At 54.2% G+C, this 9,657-nt stretch overlaps 21 non-coding genes across 21 annotated transcripts; all 21 read left to right on the forward strand.

The window, feature by feature from the left end:
* Nucleotides 1-317: 317 nt before the first annotated feature.
* Nucleotides 318-433, forward strand: LOC141260967 (U5 spliceosomal RNA). The gene has a single exon (XR_012319681.1). It is a non-coding gene; the product is annotated as a U5 spliceosomal RNA (small nuclear RNA).
* Nucleotides 434-765: 332 nt separating this feature from the next.
* On the forward strand, nucleotides 766-881 carry LOC141259719 (U5 spliceosomal RNA). The gene has a single exon (XR_012318489.1). It is a non-coding gene; the product is annotated as a U5 spliceosomal RNA (small nuclear RNA).
* Nucleotides 882-1,213: 332 nt separating this feature from the next.
* LOC141260147 (U5 spliceosomal RNA) lies at nucleotides 1,214-1,329 on the forward strand. The gene has a single exon (XR_012318906.1). It is a non-coding gene; the product is annotated as a U5 spliceosomal RNA (small nuclear RNA).
* A 332-nt stretch (nucleotides 1,330-1,661) lies between these two features.
* Nucleotides 1,662-1,777, forward strand: LOC141259895 (U5 spliceosomal RNA). Its single transcript, XR_012318663.1, has one exon. It is a non-coding gene; the product is annotated as a U5 spliceosomal RNA (small nuclear RNA).
* A 332-nt stretch (nucleotides 1,778-2,109) lies between these two features.
* On the forward strand, nucleotides 2,110-2,225 carry LOC141260968 (U5 spliceosomal RNA). The gene has a single exon (XR_012319682.1). It is a non-coding gene; the product is annotated as a U5 spliceosomal RNA (small nuclear RNA).
* Nucleotides 2,226-2,558: 333 nt separating this feature from the next.
* On the forward strand, nucleotides 2,559-2,674 carry LOC141259762 (U5 spliceosomal RNA). The gene has a single exon (XR_012318532.1). It is a non-coding gene; the product is annotated as a U5 spliceosomal RNA (small nuclear RNA).
* A 332-nt stretch (nucleotides 2,675-3,006) lies between these two features.
* LOC141260969 (U5 spliceosomal RNA) lies at nucleotides 3,007-3,122 on the forward strand. Its single transcript, XR_012319683.1, has one exon. It is a non-coding gene; the product is annotated as a U5 spliceosomal RNA (small nuclear RNA).
* Nucleotides 3,123-3,454: 332 nt separating this feature from the next.
* Nucleotides 3,455-3,570, forward strand: LOC141260038 (U5 spliceosomal RNA). The gene has a single exon (XR_012318800.1). It is a non-coding gene; the product is annotated as a U5 spliceosomal RNA (small nuclear RNA).
* Nucleotides 3,571-3,902: 332 nt separating this feature from the next.
* On the forward strand, nucleotides 3,903-4,018 carry LOC141260428 (U5 spliceosomal RNA). The gene has a single exon (XR_012319180.1). It is a non-coding gene; the product is annotated as a U5 spliceosomal RNA (small nuclear RNA).
* Nucleotides 4,019-4,349: 331 nt separating this feature from the next.
* Nucleotides 4,350-4,465, forward strand: LOC141260364 (U5 spliceosomal RNA). Its single transcript, XR_012319121.1, has one exon. It is a non-coding gene; the product is annotated as a U5 spliceosomal RNA (small nuclear RNA).
* Nucleotides 4,466-4,797: 332 nt separating this feature from the next.
* On the forward strand, nucleotides 4,798-4,913 carry LOC141259740 (U5 spliceosomal RNA). Its single transcript, XR_012318510.1, has one exon. It is a non-coding gene; the product is annotated as a U5 spliceosomal RNA (small nuclear RNA).
* A 332-nt stretch (nucleotides 4,914-5,245) lies between these two features.
* Nucleotides 5,246-5,361, forward strand: LOC141260970 (U5 spliceosomal RNA). Its single transcript, XR_012319684.1, has one exon. It is a non-coding gene; the product is annotated as a U5 spliceosomal RNA (small nuclear RNA).
* Nucleotides 5,362-5,693: 332 nt separating this feature from the next.
* On the forward strand, nucleotides 5,694-5,809 carry LOC141260971 (U5 spliceosomal RNA). Its single transcript, XR_012319685.1, has one exon. It is a non-coding gene; the product is annotated as a U5 spliceosomal RNA (small nuclear RNA).
* Nucleotides 5,810-6,141: 332 nt separating this feature from the next.
* On the forward strand, nucleotides 6,142-6,257 carry LOC141260974 (U5 spliceosomal RNA). The gene has a single exon (XR_012319687.1). It is a non-coding gene; the product is annotated as a U5 spliceosomal RNA (small nuclear RNA).
* A 332-nt stretch (nucleotides 6,258-6,589) lies between these two features.
* Nucleotides 6,590-6,705, forward strand: LOC141260483 (U5 spliceosomal RNA). The gene has a single exon (XR_012319234.1). It is a non-coding gene; the product is annotated as a U5 spliceosomal RNA (small nuclear RNA).
* A 332-nt stretch (nucleotides 6,706-7,037) lies between these two features.
* On the forward strand, nucleotides 7,038-7,153 carry LOC141259943 (U5 spliceosomal RNA). The gene has a single exon (XR_012318708.1). It is a non-coding gene; the product is annotated as a U5 spliceosomal RNA (small nuclear RNA).
* Nucleotides 7,154-7,485: 332 nt separating this feature from the next.
* Nucleotides 7,486-7,601, forward strand: LOC141261081 (U5 spliceosomal RNA). The gene has a single exon (XR_012319790.1). It is a non-coding gene; the product is annotated as a U5 spliceosomal RNA (small nuclear RNA).
* A 332-nt stretch (nucleotides 7,602-7,933) lies between these two features.
* LOC141259908 (U5 spliceosomal RNA) lies at nucleotides 7,934-8,049 on the forward strand. The gene has a single exon (XR_012318675.1). It is a non-coding gene; the product is annotated as a U5 spliceosomal RNA (small nuclear RNA).
* Nucleotides 8,050-8,381: 332 nt separating this feature from the next.
* Nucleotides 8,382-8,497, forward strand: LOC141260130 (U5 spliceosomal RNA). Its single transcript, XR_012318889.1, has one exon. It is a non-coding gene; the product is annotated as a U5 spliceosomal RNA (small nuclear RNA).
* A 332-nt stretch (nucleotides 8,498-8,829) lies between these two features.
* LOC141260476 (U5 spliceosomal RNA) lies at nucleotides 8,830-8,945 on the forward strand. The gene has a single exon (XR_012319227.1). It is a non-coding gene; the product is annotated as a U5 spliceosomal RNA (small nuclear RNA).
* Nucleotides 8,946-9,277: 332 nt separating this feature from the next.
* Nucleotides 9,278-9,393, forward strand: LOC141260066 (U5 spliceosomal RNA). The gene has a single exon (XR_012318828.1). It is a non-coding gene; the product is annotated as a U5 spliceosomal RNA (small nuclear RNA).
* Nucleotides 9,394-9,657: the final 264 nt, after the last annotated feature.

Consider the following 9,657-nt stretch of genomic DNA (forward strand, 5'->3'; position numbering starts at 1 on the left):
AACAACAGAATGAGTGGGGGGTGGGCTTTCAGTGGGAGACTGAATCCTGTGGTTGGTTGGGAGGTGGCCCTCATTTGAATATTGTAGCCATGGACGGCCCCCTTCTGGGGAGCTGGAAGTGTAAGTGACGCTCTGGCAGCAGGATGGACCAGAACATGGAGCAGCCTATGGAAGATGATGGGCTGTCGCCCGGCTGGCTGTGTGTTGCCCTTTTTGTTTTTCCATCCCCAAAGGCCGCAGCCTCTTCTAGGTGGTCTCCCTGAGCCAAGGGAGGGCTGCGGCCATGGCGGTAGGTCGGGAGGAGGCCCTTGCCCAGTATACTCTGGCTTCTCTTCAGAACGTAAAAATCTTTCGCCTTTTACTAAAGATTTCCGTGGAGAGGAGCAAAACTGAGTTTTGTGGCAATTTTTGCATGCTCCAGCTTGCTGGGGCTTCCTTCATTTGGTTGAACAACAGAATGAGTGGGGGGTGGGCTTTCAGTGGGAGACTGAATCCTGTGGTTGGTTGGGAGGTGGCCCTCATTTGAATATTGTGGCCATGGACGGCCCCCTTCTGGGGAGCTGGAAGTGTAAGTGACGCTCTGGCAGCAGGATGGACCAGAACATGGAGCAGCCTATGGAAGATGATGGGCTGTCGCCCAGCTGGCTGTGTGTTGCCCTCTTTGTTTTTCCATCCCCAAAGGCCGCAGCCTCTTCTAGGTGGTCTCCCTGGGCCAAGGGAGGGCTGCGGCCATGGCGGTAGGTCGGGAGGAGGCCCTTGCCCAGTATACTCTGGCTTCTCTTCAGAACGTAAAAATCTTTCGCCTTTTACTAAAGATTTCCGTGGAGAGGAGCAAAACTGAGTTTTGTGGCAATTTTTGCATGTTCCAGCTTGCTGGGGCTTCCTTCATTTGGTTGAACAACAGAATGAGTGGGGGGTGGGCTTTCAGTGGGAGACTGAATCCTGTGGTTGGTTGGGAGGTGGCCCTCATTTGAATATTGTGGCCATGGACGGCCCCCTTCTGGGGAGCTGGAAGTGTAAGTGACGCTCTGGCAGCAGGATGGACCAGAACATGGAGCAGCCTATGGAAGATGATGGGCTGTCGCCCGGCTGGCTGTGTGTTGCCCTTTTTGTTTTTCCATCCCCAAAGGCCGCAGCCTCTTCTAGGTGGTCTCCCTGGGCCAAGGGAGGGCTGCGGCCATGGCGGTAGGTCGGGAGGAGGCCCTTGCCCAGTATACTCTGCCTTCTCTTCAGAACGTAAAAATCTTTCGCCTTTTACAAAAGATTTCCGTGAAGAGGAGCAAAACTGAGTTTTGTGGCAATTTTTGCATGCTCCAGCTTGCTGGGGCTTCCTTCATTTGGTTGAACAACAGAATGAGTGGGGGGTGGGCTTTCAGTGGGAGACTGAATCCTGTGGTTGGTTGGGAGGTGGCCCTCATCTGAATATTGTGGCCATGGACGGCCCCCTTCTGGGGAGCTGGAAGTGTAAGTGACGCTCTGGCAGCAGGATGGACCAGAACATGGAGCAGCCTATGGAAGATAATGGGCTGTCGCCCGGCTGGCTGTGTGTTGCCCTTTTTGTTTTTCCATCCCCAAAGGCCGCAGCCTCTTCTAGGTGGTCTCCCTGGGCCAAGGGAGGGCTGCGGCCATGGCGGTAGGTCGGGAGGAGGCCCTTGCCCAGTATTCTCTGGCTTCTCTTCAGAACGTAAAAATCTTTCGCCTTTTACTAAAGATTTCCGTGGAGAGGAGCAAAACTGAGTTTTGTGGCAATTTTTGCATGCTCCAGCTTGCTGGGGCTTCCTTCATTTGGTTGAACAACAGAATGAGTGGGGGGTGGGCTTTCAGTGGGAGACTGAATCCTGTGGTTGGTTGGGAGGTGGCCCTCATTTGAATATTGTGGCCATGGACGGCCCCCTTCTGGGGAGCTGGAAGTGTAAGTGACGCTCTGGCAGCAGGATGGACCAGAACATGGAGCAGCCTATGGAAGATGATGGGCTGTCGCCCGGCTGGCTGTGTGTTGCCCTTTTTGTTTTTCCATCCCCAAAGGCCGCAGCCTCTTCTAGGTGGTCTCCCTGGGCCAAGGGAGGGCTGCGGCCATGGCGGTAGGTCGGGAGGAGGCCCTTGCCCAGTATACTCTGGCTTCTCTTCAGAACGTAAAAATCTTTCGCCTTTTACTAAAGATTTCCGTGGAGAGGAGCAAAACTGAGTTTTGTGGCAATTTTTGCATGCTCCAGCTTGCTGGGGCTTCCTTCATTTGGTTGAACAACAGAATGAGTGGGGGGGTGGACTTTCAGTGGGAGACTGAATCCTGTGGTTGGTTGGGAGGTGGCCCTCATTTGAATATTGTGGCCATGGACGGCCCGCTTCTGGGGAGCTGGAAGTGTAAGTGACGTTCTGGCAGCAGGATGGACCAGAACATGGAGCAGCCTATGGAAGATGATGGGCTGTCGCCCGGCTGGCTGTGTGTTGCCCTTTTTGTTTTTCCATCCCCAAAGGCCGCAGCCTCTTCTAGGTGGTCTCCCTGGGCCAAGGGAGGGCTGCGGCCATGGCGGTAGGTCGGGAGGAGGCCCTTGCCCAGTATACTCTGGCTTCTCTTCAGAACGTAAAAATTTTTCGCCTTTTACTAAAGATTTCCGTGGAGAGGAGCAAAACTGAGTTTTGTGGCAATTTTTGCATGCTCCAGCTTGCTGGGGCTTCCTTCATTTGGTTGAACAACAGAATGAGTGGGGGGTGGGCTTTCAGTGGGAGACTGAATCCTGTGGTTGGTTGGGAGGTGGCCCTCATTTGAATATTGTGGCCATGGACGGCCCCCTTCTGGGGAGCTGGAAGTGTAAGTGACGCTCTGGCAGCAGGATGGACCAGAACATGGAGCAGCCTATGGAAGATGATGGGCTGTCGCCCGGCTGGCTGTGTGTTGCCCTTTTTGTTTTTCCATCCCCAAAGGCCGCAGCCTCTTCTAGGTGGTCTCCCTGGGCCAAGGGAGGGCTGCGGCCATGGCGGTAGGTCGGGAGGAGGCCCTTGCCCAGTATACTCTGGCTTCTCTTCAGAACGTAAAAATCTTTCGCCTTTTACTAAAGATTTCCGTGGAGAGGAGCAAAACTGAGTTTTGTGGCAATTTTTGCATGCTCCAGCTTGCTGGGGCTTCCTTCATTTGGTTGAACAACAGAATGAGTGGGGGGTGGGCTTTCAGTGGGAGACTGAATCCTGTGGTTGGTTGGGAGGTGGCCCTCATTTGAATATTGTGGCCATGGACGGCCCCCTTCTGGGGAGCTGGAAGTGTAAGTGACGCTCTGGCAGCAGGATGGACCAGAACATGGAGCAGCCTATGGAAGATGATGGGCTGTCGCCCGGCTGGCTGTGTGTTGCCCTTTTTGTTTTTCCATCCCCAAAGGCCGCAGCCTCTTCTAGGTGGTCTCCCTGGGCCAAGGGAGGGCTGCGGCCATGGCGGTAGGTCGGGAGGAGGCCCTTGCCCAGTATACTCTGGCTTCTCTTCAGAACGTAAAAATCTTTCGCCTTTTACTAAAGATTTCTGTGGAGAGGAGCAAAACTGAGTTTTGTGGCAATTTTTGCATGCTCCAGCTTGCTGGGGCTTCCTTCATTTGGTTGAACAACAGAATGAGTGGGGGGTGGGCTTTCAGTGGGAGACTGAATCCTGTGGTTGGTTGGGAGGTGGCCCTCATTTGAATATTGTGGCCATGGACGGCCCCCTTCTGGGGAGCTGGAAGTGTAAGTGACGCTCTGGCAGCAGGATGGACCAGAACATGGAGCAGCCTATGGAAGATGATGGGCTGTCGCCCGGCTGGCTGTGTGTTGCCCTTTTTGTTTTTCCATCCCCAAAGGCCGCAGCCTCTTCTAGGTGGTCTCCCTGGGCCAAGGGAGGGCTGCGGCCATGGCGGTAGGTCGGGAGGAGGCCTTTGCCCAGTATACTCTGGCTTCTCTTCAGAATGTAAAAATCTTTAGCCTTTTACTAAAGATTTCTGTGGAGAGGAGCAAAACTGAGTTTTGTGGCAATTTTTGCATGCTCCAGCTTGCTGGGGCTTCCTTCATTTGGTTGAACAACAGAATGAGGGGGGGTGGGCTTTCAGTGGGAGACTGAATCCTGTGGTTGGTTGGGAGGTGGCCCTCATTTGAATATTGTGGCCATGGACGGCCCCCTTCTGGGGAGCTGGAAGTGTAAGTGACGCTCTGGCAGCAGGATGGACCAGAACATGGAGCAGCCTATGGAAGATGATGGGCTGTCGCCCGGCTGGCTGTGTGTTGCCCTTTTTGTTTTTCCATCCCCAAAGGCCGCAGCCTCTTCTAGGTGGTCTCCCTGGGCCAAGGGAGGGCTGCGGCCATGGCGGTAGGTCGGGAGGAGGCCTTTGCCCAGTATACTCTGGCTTCTCTTCAGAACGTAAAAATTTTTCGCCTTTTACTAAAGATTTCCGTGGAGAGGAGCAAAACTGAGTTTTGTGGCAACTTTTGTATGCTCCAGCTTGCTGGGGCGTCCTTCATTTGGTTGAACAACAGAATGAGTGGGGGGTGGGCTTTCAGTGGGAGACAGAATCCTGTGGTTGGTTGGGAGGTGGCCCTCATTTGAATATTGTGGCCATGGACGGCCCCCTTCTGGGGAGCTGGAAGTGTAAGTGACGCTCTGGCAGCAGGATGGACCAGAACATGGAGCAGCCTATGGAAGAAGATGGGCTGTCGCCCGGCTGGCTGTGTGTTGCCCTTTTTGTTTTTCCATCCCCAAAGGCCGCAGCCTCTTCTAGGTGGTCTCCCTGGGCCAAGGGAGGGCTGCGGCTATGACGGTAGGTCGGGAGGAGGCCCTTGCCCAGTATACTTTGGCTTCTCTTCAGAACGTAAAAATCTTTCGCCTTTTACTAAAGATTTCCGTGGAGAGGAGCAAAACTGAGTTTTGTGGCAATTTTTGCATGCTCCAGCTTGCTGGGGCTTCCTTCATTTGGTTGAACAACAGAATGAGTGGGGGGTGGGCTTTCAGTGGGAGACTGAATCCTGTGGTTGGTTGGGAGGTGGCCCTCATTTGAATATTGTGGCCATGGACGGCCCCCTTCTGGGGAGCTGGAAGTGTAAGTGACGCTCTGGCAGCAGGATGGACCAGAACATGGAGCAGCCTATGGAAGATGATGGGCTGTCGCCCGGCTGGCTGTGTGTTGCCCTTTATGTTTTTCCATCCCCAAAGGCCGCAGCCTCTTCTAGGTGGTCTCCCTGGGCCAAGGGAGGGCTGCGGCCATGGCGGTAGGTCGGGAGGAGGCCCTTGCCCAGTATACTCTGGCTTCTCTTCAGAACGTAAAAATCTTTCGCCTTTTACTAAAGATTTCCGTGGAGAGGAGCAAAACTGAGTTTTGTGGCAATTTTTGCATGCTCCAGCTTGCTGGGGCTTCCTTCATTTGGTAGAACAACAGAATGAGTGGGGGGTGGGCTTTCAGTGGGAGACTGAATCCTGTGGTTGGTTGGGAGGTGGCCCTCATTTGAATATTGTGGCCATGGACGGCCCCCTTCTGGGGAGCTGGAAGTGTAAGTGATGCTCTGGCAGCAGGATGGACCAGAACATGGAGCAGCCTATGGAAGATGATGGGCTGTCGCCCGGCTGGCTGTGTGTTGCCCTTTTTGTTTTTCCATCCCCAAAGGCCGCAGCCTCTTCTAGGTGGTCTCCCTGGGCCAAGGGAGGGCTGCGGCCATGGCGGTAGGTCGGGAGGAGGCCCTTGCCCAGTATACTCTGGCTTCTCTTCAGAACGTAAAAATCTTTCGCCTTTTACTAAAGATTTCCGTGGAGAGGAGCAAAACTGAGTTTTGTGGCAATTTTTGCATGCTCCAGCTTGCTGGGGCTTCCTTCATTTGGTTGAACAACAGAATGAGTGGGGGGTGGGCTTTCAGTGGGAGACTGAATCCTGTGGTTGTTTGGGAGGTGGCCCTCATTTGAATATTGTGGCCATGGACGGCCCCCTTCTGGGGAGCTGGAAGTGTAAGTGACGCTCTGGCAGCAGGATGGACCAGAACATGGAGCAGCCTATGGAAGATGATGGGCTGTCGCCCGGCTGGCTGTGTGTTGCCCTTTTTGTTTTTCCATCCCCAAAGGCCGCAGCCTCTTCTAGGTGGTCTCCCTGGGCCAAGGGAGGGCTGCGGCCATGGCGGTAGGTCGGGAGGAGGCCCTTGCCCAGTATACTCTGGCTTCTCTTCAGAACGTAAAAATCTTTCGCCTTTTACTAAAGATTTCCGTGGAGAGGAGCAAAACTGAGTTTTGTGGCAATTTTTGCATGCTCCAGCTTGCTGGGGCTTCCTTCATTTGGTTGAACAACAGAATGAGGGGGGGGTGGGCTTTCAGTGGGAGACTGAATCCTGTGGTTGGTTGGGAGGTGGCCCTCATTTGAATATTGTGGCCATGGACGGCCCCCTTCTGGGGAGCTGGAAGTGTAAGTGACGCTCTGTCAGCAGGATGGACCAGAACATGGAGCAGCCTATGGAAGATGATGGGCTGTCGCCCGGCTGGCTGTGTGTTGCCCTTTTTGTTTTTCCATCCCCAAAGGCCGCAGCCTCTTCTAGGTGGTCTCCCTGGGCCAAGGGAGGGCTGCGGCCATGGCGGTAGGTCGGGAGGAGGCCTTTGCCCAGTATACTCTGGCTTCTCTTCAGAACGTAAAAATCTTTCGTCTTTTACTAAAGATTTCCGTGGAGAGGAGCAAAACTGAGTTTTGTGGCAACTTTTGCATGCTCCAGCTTGCTGGGGCGTCCTTCATTTGGTTGAACAACAGAATGAGTGGGGGGTGGGCTTTCAGTGGGAGACTGAATCCTGTGGTTGGTTGGGAGGTGGACCTCATTTGAATATTGTGGCCATGGACGGCCCCCTTCTGGGGAGCTGGAAGTGTAAGTGACGCTCTGGCAGCAGGATGGACCAGAACATGGAGCAGCCTATGGAAGAAGATGGGCTGTCACCCGGCTGGCTGTGTGTTGCCCTTTTTGTTTTTCCATCCCCAAAGGCCGCAGCCTCTTCTAGTTGGTCTCCCTGGGCCAAGGGAGGGCTGCGGCTATGACGGTAGGTCGGGAGGAGGCCCTTGCCCAGTATACTTTGGTTTCTCTTCAGAACGTAAAAATCTTTCGCCTTTTACTAAAGATTTCCGTGGAGAGGAGCAAAACTGAGTTTTGTGGCAATTTTTGCATGCTCCAGCTTGCTGGGGCTTCCTTCATTTGGTTGAACAACAGAATGAGTGGGGGGTGGGCTTTCAGTGGGAGACTGAATCCTGTGGTTGGTTGGGAGGTGGCCCTCATTTGAATATTGTGGCCATGGATGGCCCCCTTCTGGGGAGCTGGAAGTGTAAGTGACGCTCTGGCAGCAGGATGGACCAGAACATGGAGCAGCCTATGGAAGATGATGGGCTGTCGCCCGGCTGGCTGTGTGTTGCCCTTTATGTTTTTCCATCCCCAAAGGCCGCAGCCTCTTCTAGGTGGTCTCCCTGGGCCAAGGGAGGGCTGCGGCCATGGCGGTAGGTCGGGAGGAGGCCCTTGCCCAGTATACTCTGGCTTCTCTTCAGAACGTAAAAATCTTTCGCCTTTTACTAAAGATTTCCGTGGAGAGGAGCAAAACTGAGTTTTGGGGCAATTTTTGCATGCTCCAGCTTGCTGGGGCTTCCTTCATTTGGTTAAACAACAGAATGAGTGGGGGGTGGGCTTTCAGTGGAAGACTGAATCCTGTGGTTGGTTGGGAGGTGGCCCTCATTTGAATATTGTGGCCATGGACGGCCCCCTTCTGGGGAGCTGGAAGTGTAAGTGATGCTCTGGCAGCAGGATGGACCAGAACATGGAGCATCCTATGGAAGATGATGGGCTGTCGCCCGGCTGGCTGTGTGTTGCCCTTTTTGTTTTTCCATCCCCAAAGGCCGCAGCCTCTTCTAGGTGGTCTCCCTGGGCCAAGGGAGGGCTGCGGCCATGGCGGTAGGTCGGGAGGAGGCCCTTGCCCAGTATACTCTGGCTTCTCTTCAGAGCGTAAAAATCTTTCGCCTTTTACTAAAGATTTCCGTGGAGAGGAGCAAAACTGAGTTTTGTGGCAATCTTTGCATGCTCCAGCTTGCTGGGGCTTCCTTCATTTGGTTGAACAACAGAATGAGTGGGGGGTGGGCTTTCAGTGGGAGACTGAATCCTGTGGTTGGTTGGGAGGTGGCCCTCATTTGAATATTGTGGCCATGGACGGCCCCCTTCTGGGGAGCTGGAAGTGTAAGTGACGCTCTGGCAGCAGGATGGACCAGAACATGGAGCAGCCTATGGAAGAAGATGGGCTGTCGCCCGGCTCGCTGTGTGTTGCCCTTTTTGTTTTTCCATCCCCAAAGGCCGCAGCCTCTTCTAGGTGGTCTCCCTGGGCCAAGGGAGGGCTGCGGCCATGGCGGTAGGTCAGGAGGAGGCCCTTGCCCAGTATACTCTGGCTTCTCTTCAGAACGTAAAAATCTTTCGCCTTTTACTAAAAATTTCCGTGGAGAGGAGCAAAACTGAGTTTTGTGGCAATTTTTGCATGCTCCAGCTTGCTGGGGCTTCCTTCATTTGGTTGAACAACAGAATGAGGGGGGGGTGGGCTTTCAGTGGGAGACTGAATCCTGTGGTTGGTTGGGAGGTGGCCCTCATTTGAATATTGTGGCCATGGACAGCCCCCTTCTGGGGAGCTGGAAGTGTAAGTGACGCTCTGGCAGCAGGATGGACCAGAACATGGAGCAGCCTATGGAAGATGATGGGCTGTCGCCCGGCTGGCTGTGTGTTGCCCTTTTTGTTTTTCCATCCCCAAAGGCCGCAGCCTCTTCTAGGTGGTCTCCCTGGGCCAAGGGAGGGCTGCGGCCATGGCGGTAGGTCGGGAGGAGGCCCTTGCCCAGTATACGCTGTCTTCTTTTCAGAACGTAAAAATCTTTCGCCTTTTACTAAAGATTTCCGTGGAGAGGAGCAAAACTGAGTTTTGTGGCAATTTTTGCATGCTCCAGCTTGCTGGGGCTTCCTTCATTTGGTTGAACAACAGAATGAGTGGGGGGTGGGCTTTCAGTGGGAGACTGAATCCTGTGGTTGGTTGGGAGGTGGCCCTCATTTGAATATTGTGGCCATGGACGGCCCCCTTCTGGGGAGCTGGAAGTGTAAGTGACGCTCTGGCAGCAGGATGGACCAGAACATGGAGCAGCCTATGGAAGAAGATGGGCTGTCGCCCGGCTGGCTGTGTGTTGCCCTTTTTGTTTTTCCATCCCCAAAGGCCGCAGCCTCTTCTAGGTGGTCTCCCTGGGCCAAGGGAGGGCTGCGGCCATGGCGGTAGGTCGGGAGGAGGCCCTTGCCCAGTATACTCTGGCTTCTCTTCAGAACGTAAAAATCTTTCGCCTTTTACTAAAGATTTCCGTGGAGAGGAGCAAAACTGAGTTTTGTGGCAATTTTTGCATGCTCCAACTTGCTGGGCTTCCTTCATTTGGTTGAACAACAGAATGAGTGGGGGGTGGGCTTTCAGTGGGAGACTGAATCCTGTGTTTGGTTGGGAGGTGGCCCTCATTTGAATATTGTGGCCATGGACGGCCCTCTTCTGGGGAGCTGGAAGTGTAAGTGACGCTCTGGCAGCAGGATGGACCAGAACATGGAGCAGCCTATGGAAGATGATGGGCTGTCGCCCGGCTGGCTGTGTGTTGCCCTTTTTGTTTTTCCATCCCCAAAGGCCGCAGCCTCTTCTAG

The sequence above is a fragment of the Phyllobates terribilis genome, unplaced genomic scaffold (genome assembly GCF_046119375.1).
Source record: "Phyllobates terribilis strain yellow unplaced genomic scaffold, ASM4611937v1 Scaffold_3__8_contigs__length_932513732, whole genome shotgun sequence".
Classification (NCBI taxonomy): Eukaryota; Metazoa; Chordata; class Amphibia; order Anura; family Dendrobatidae; genus Phyllobates; species Phyllobates terribilis.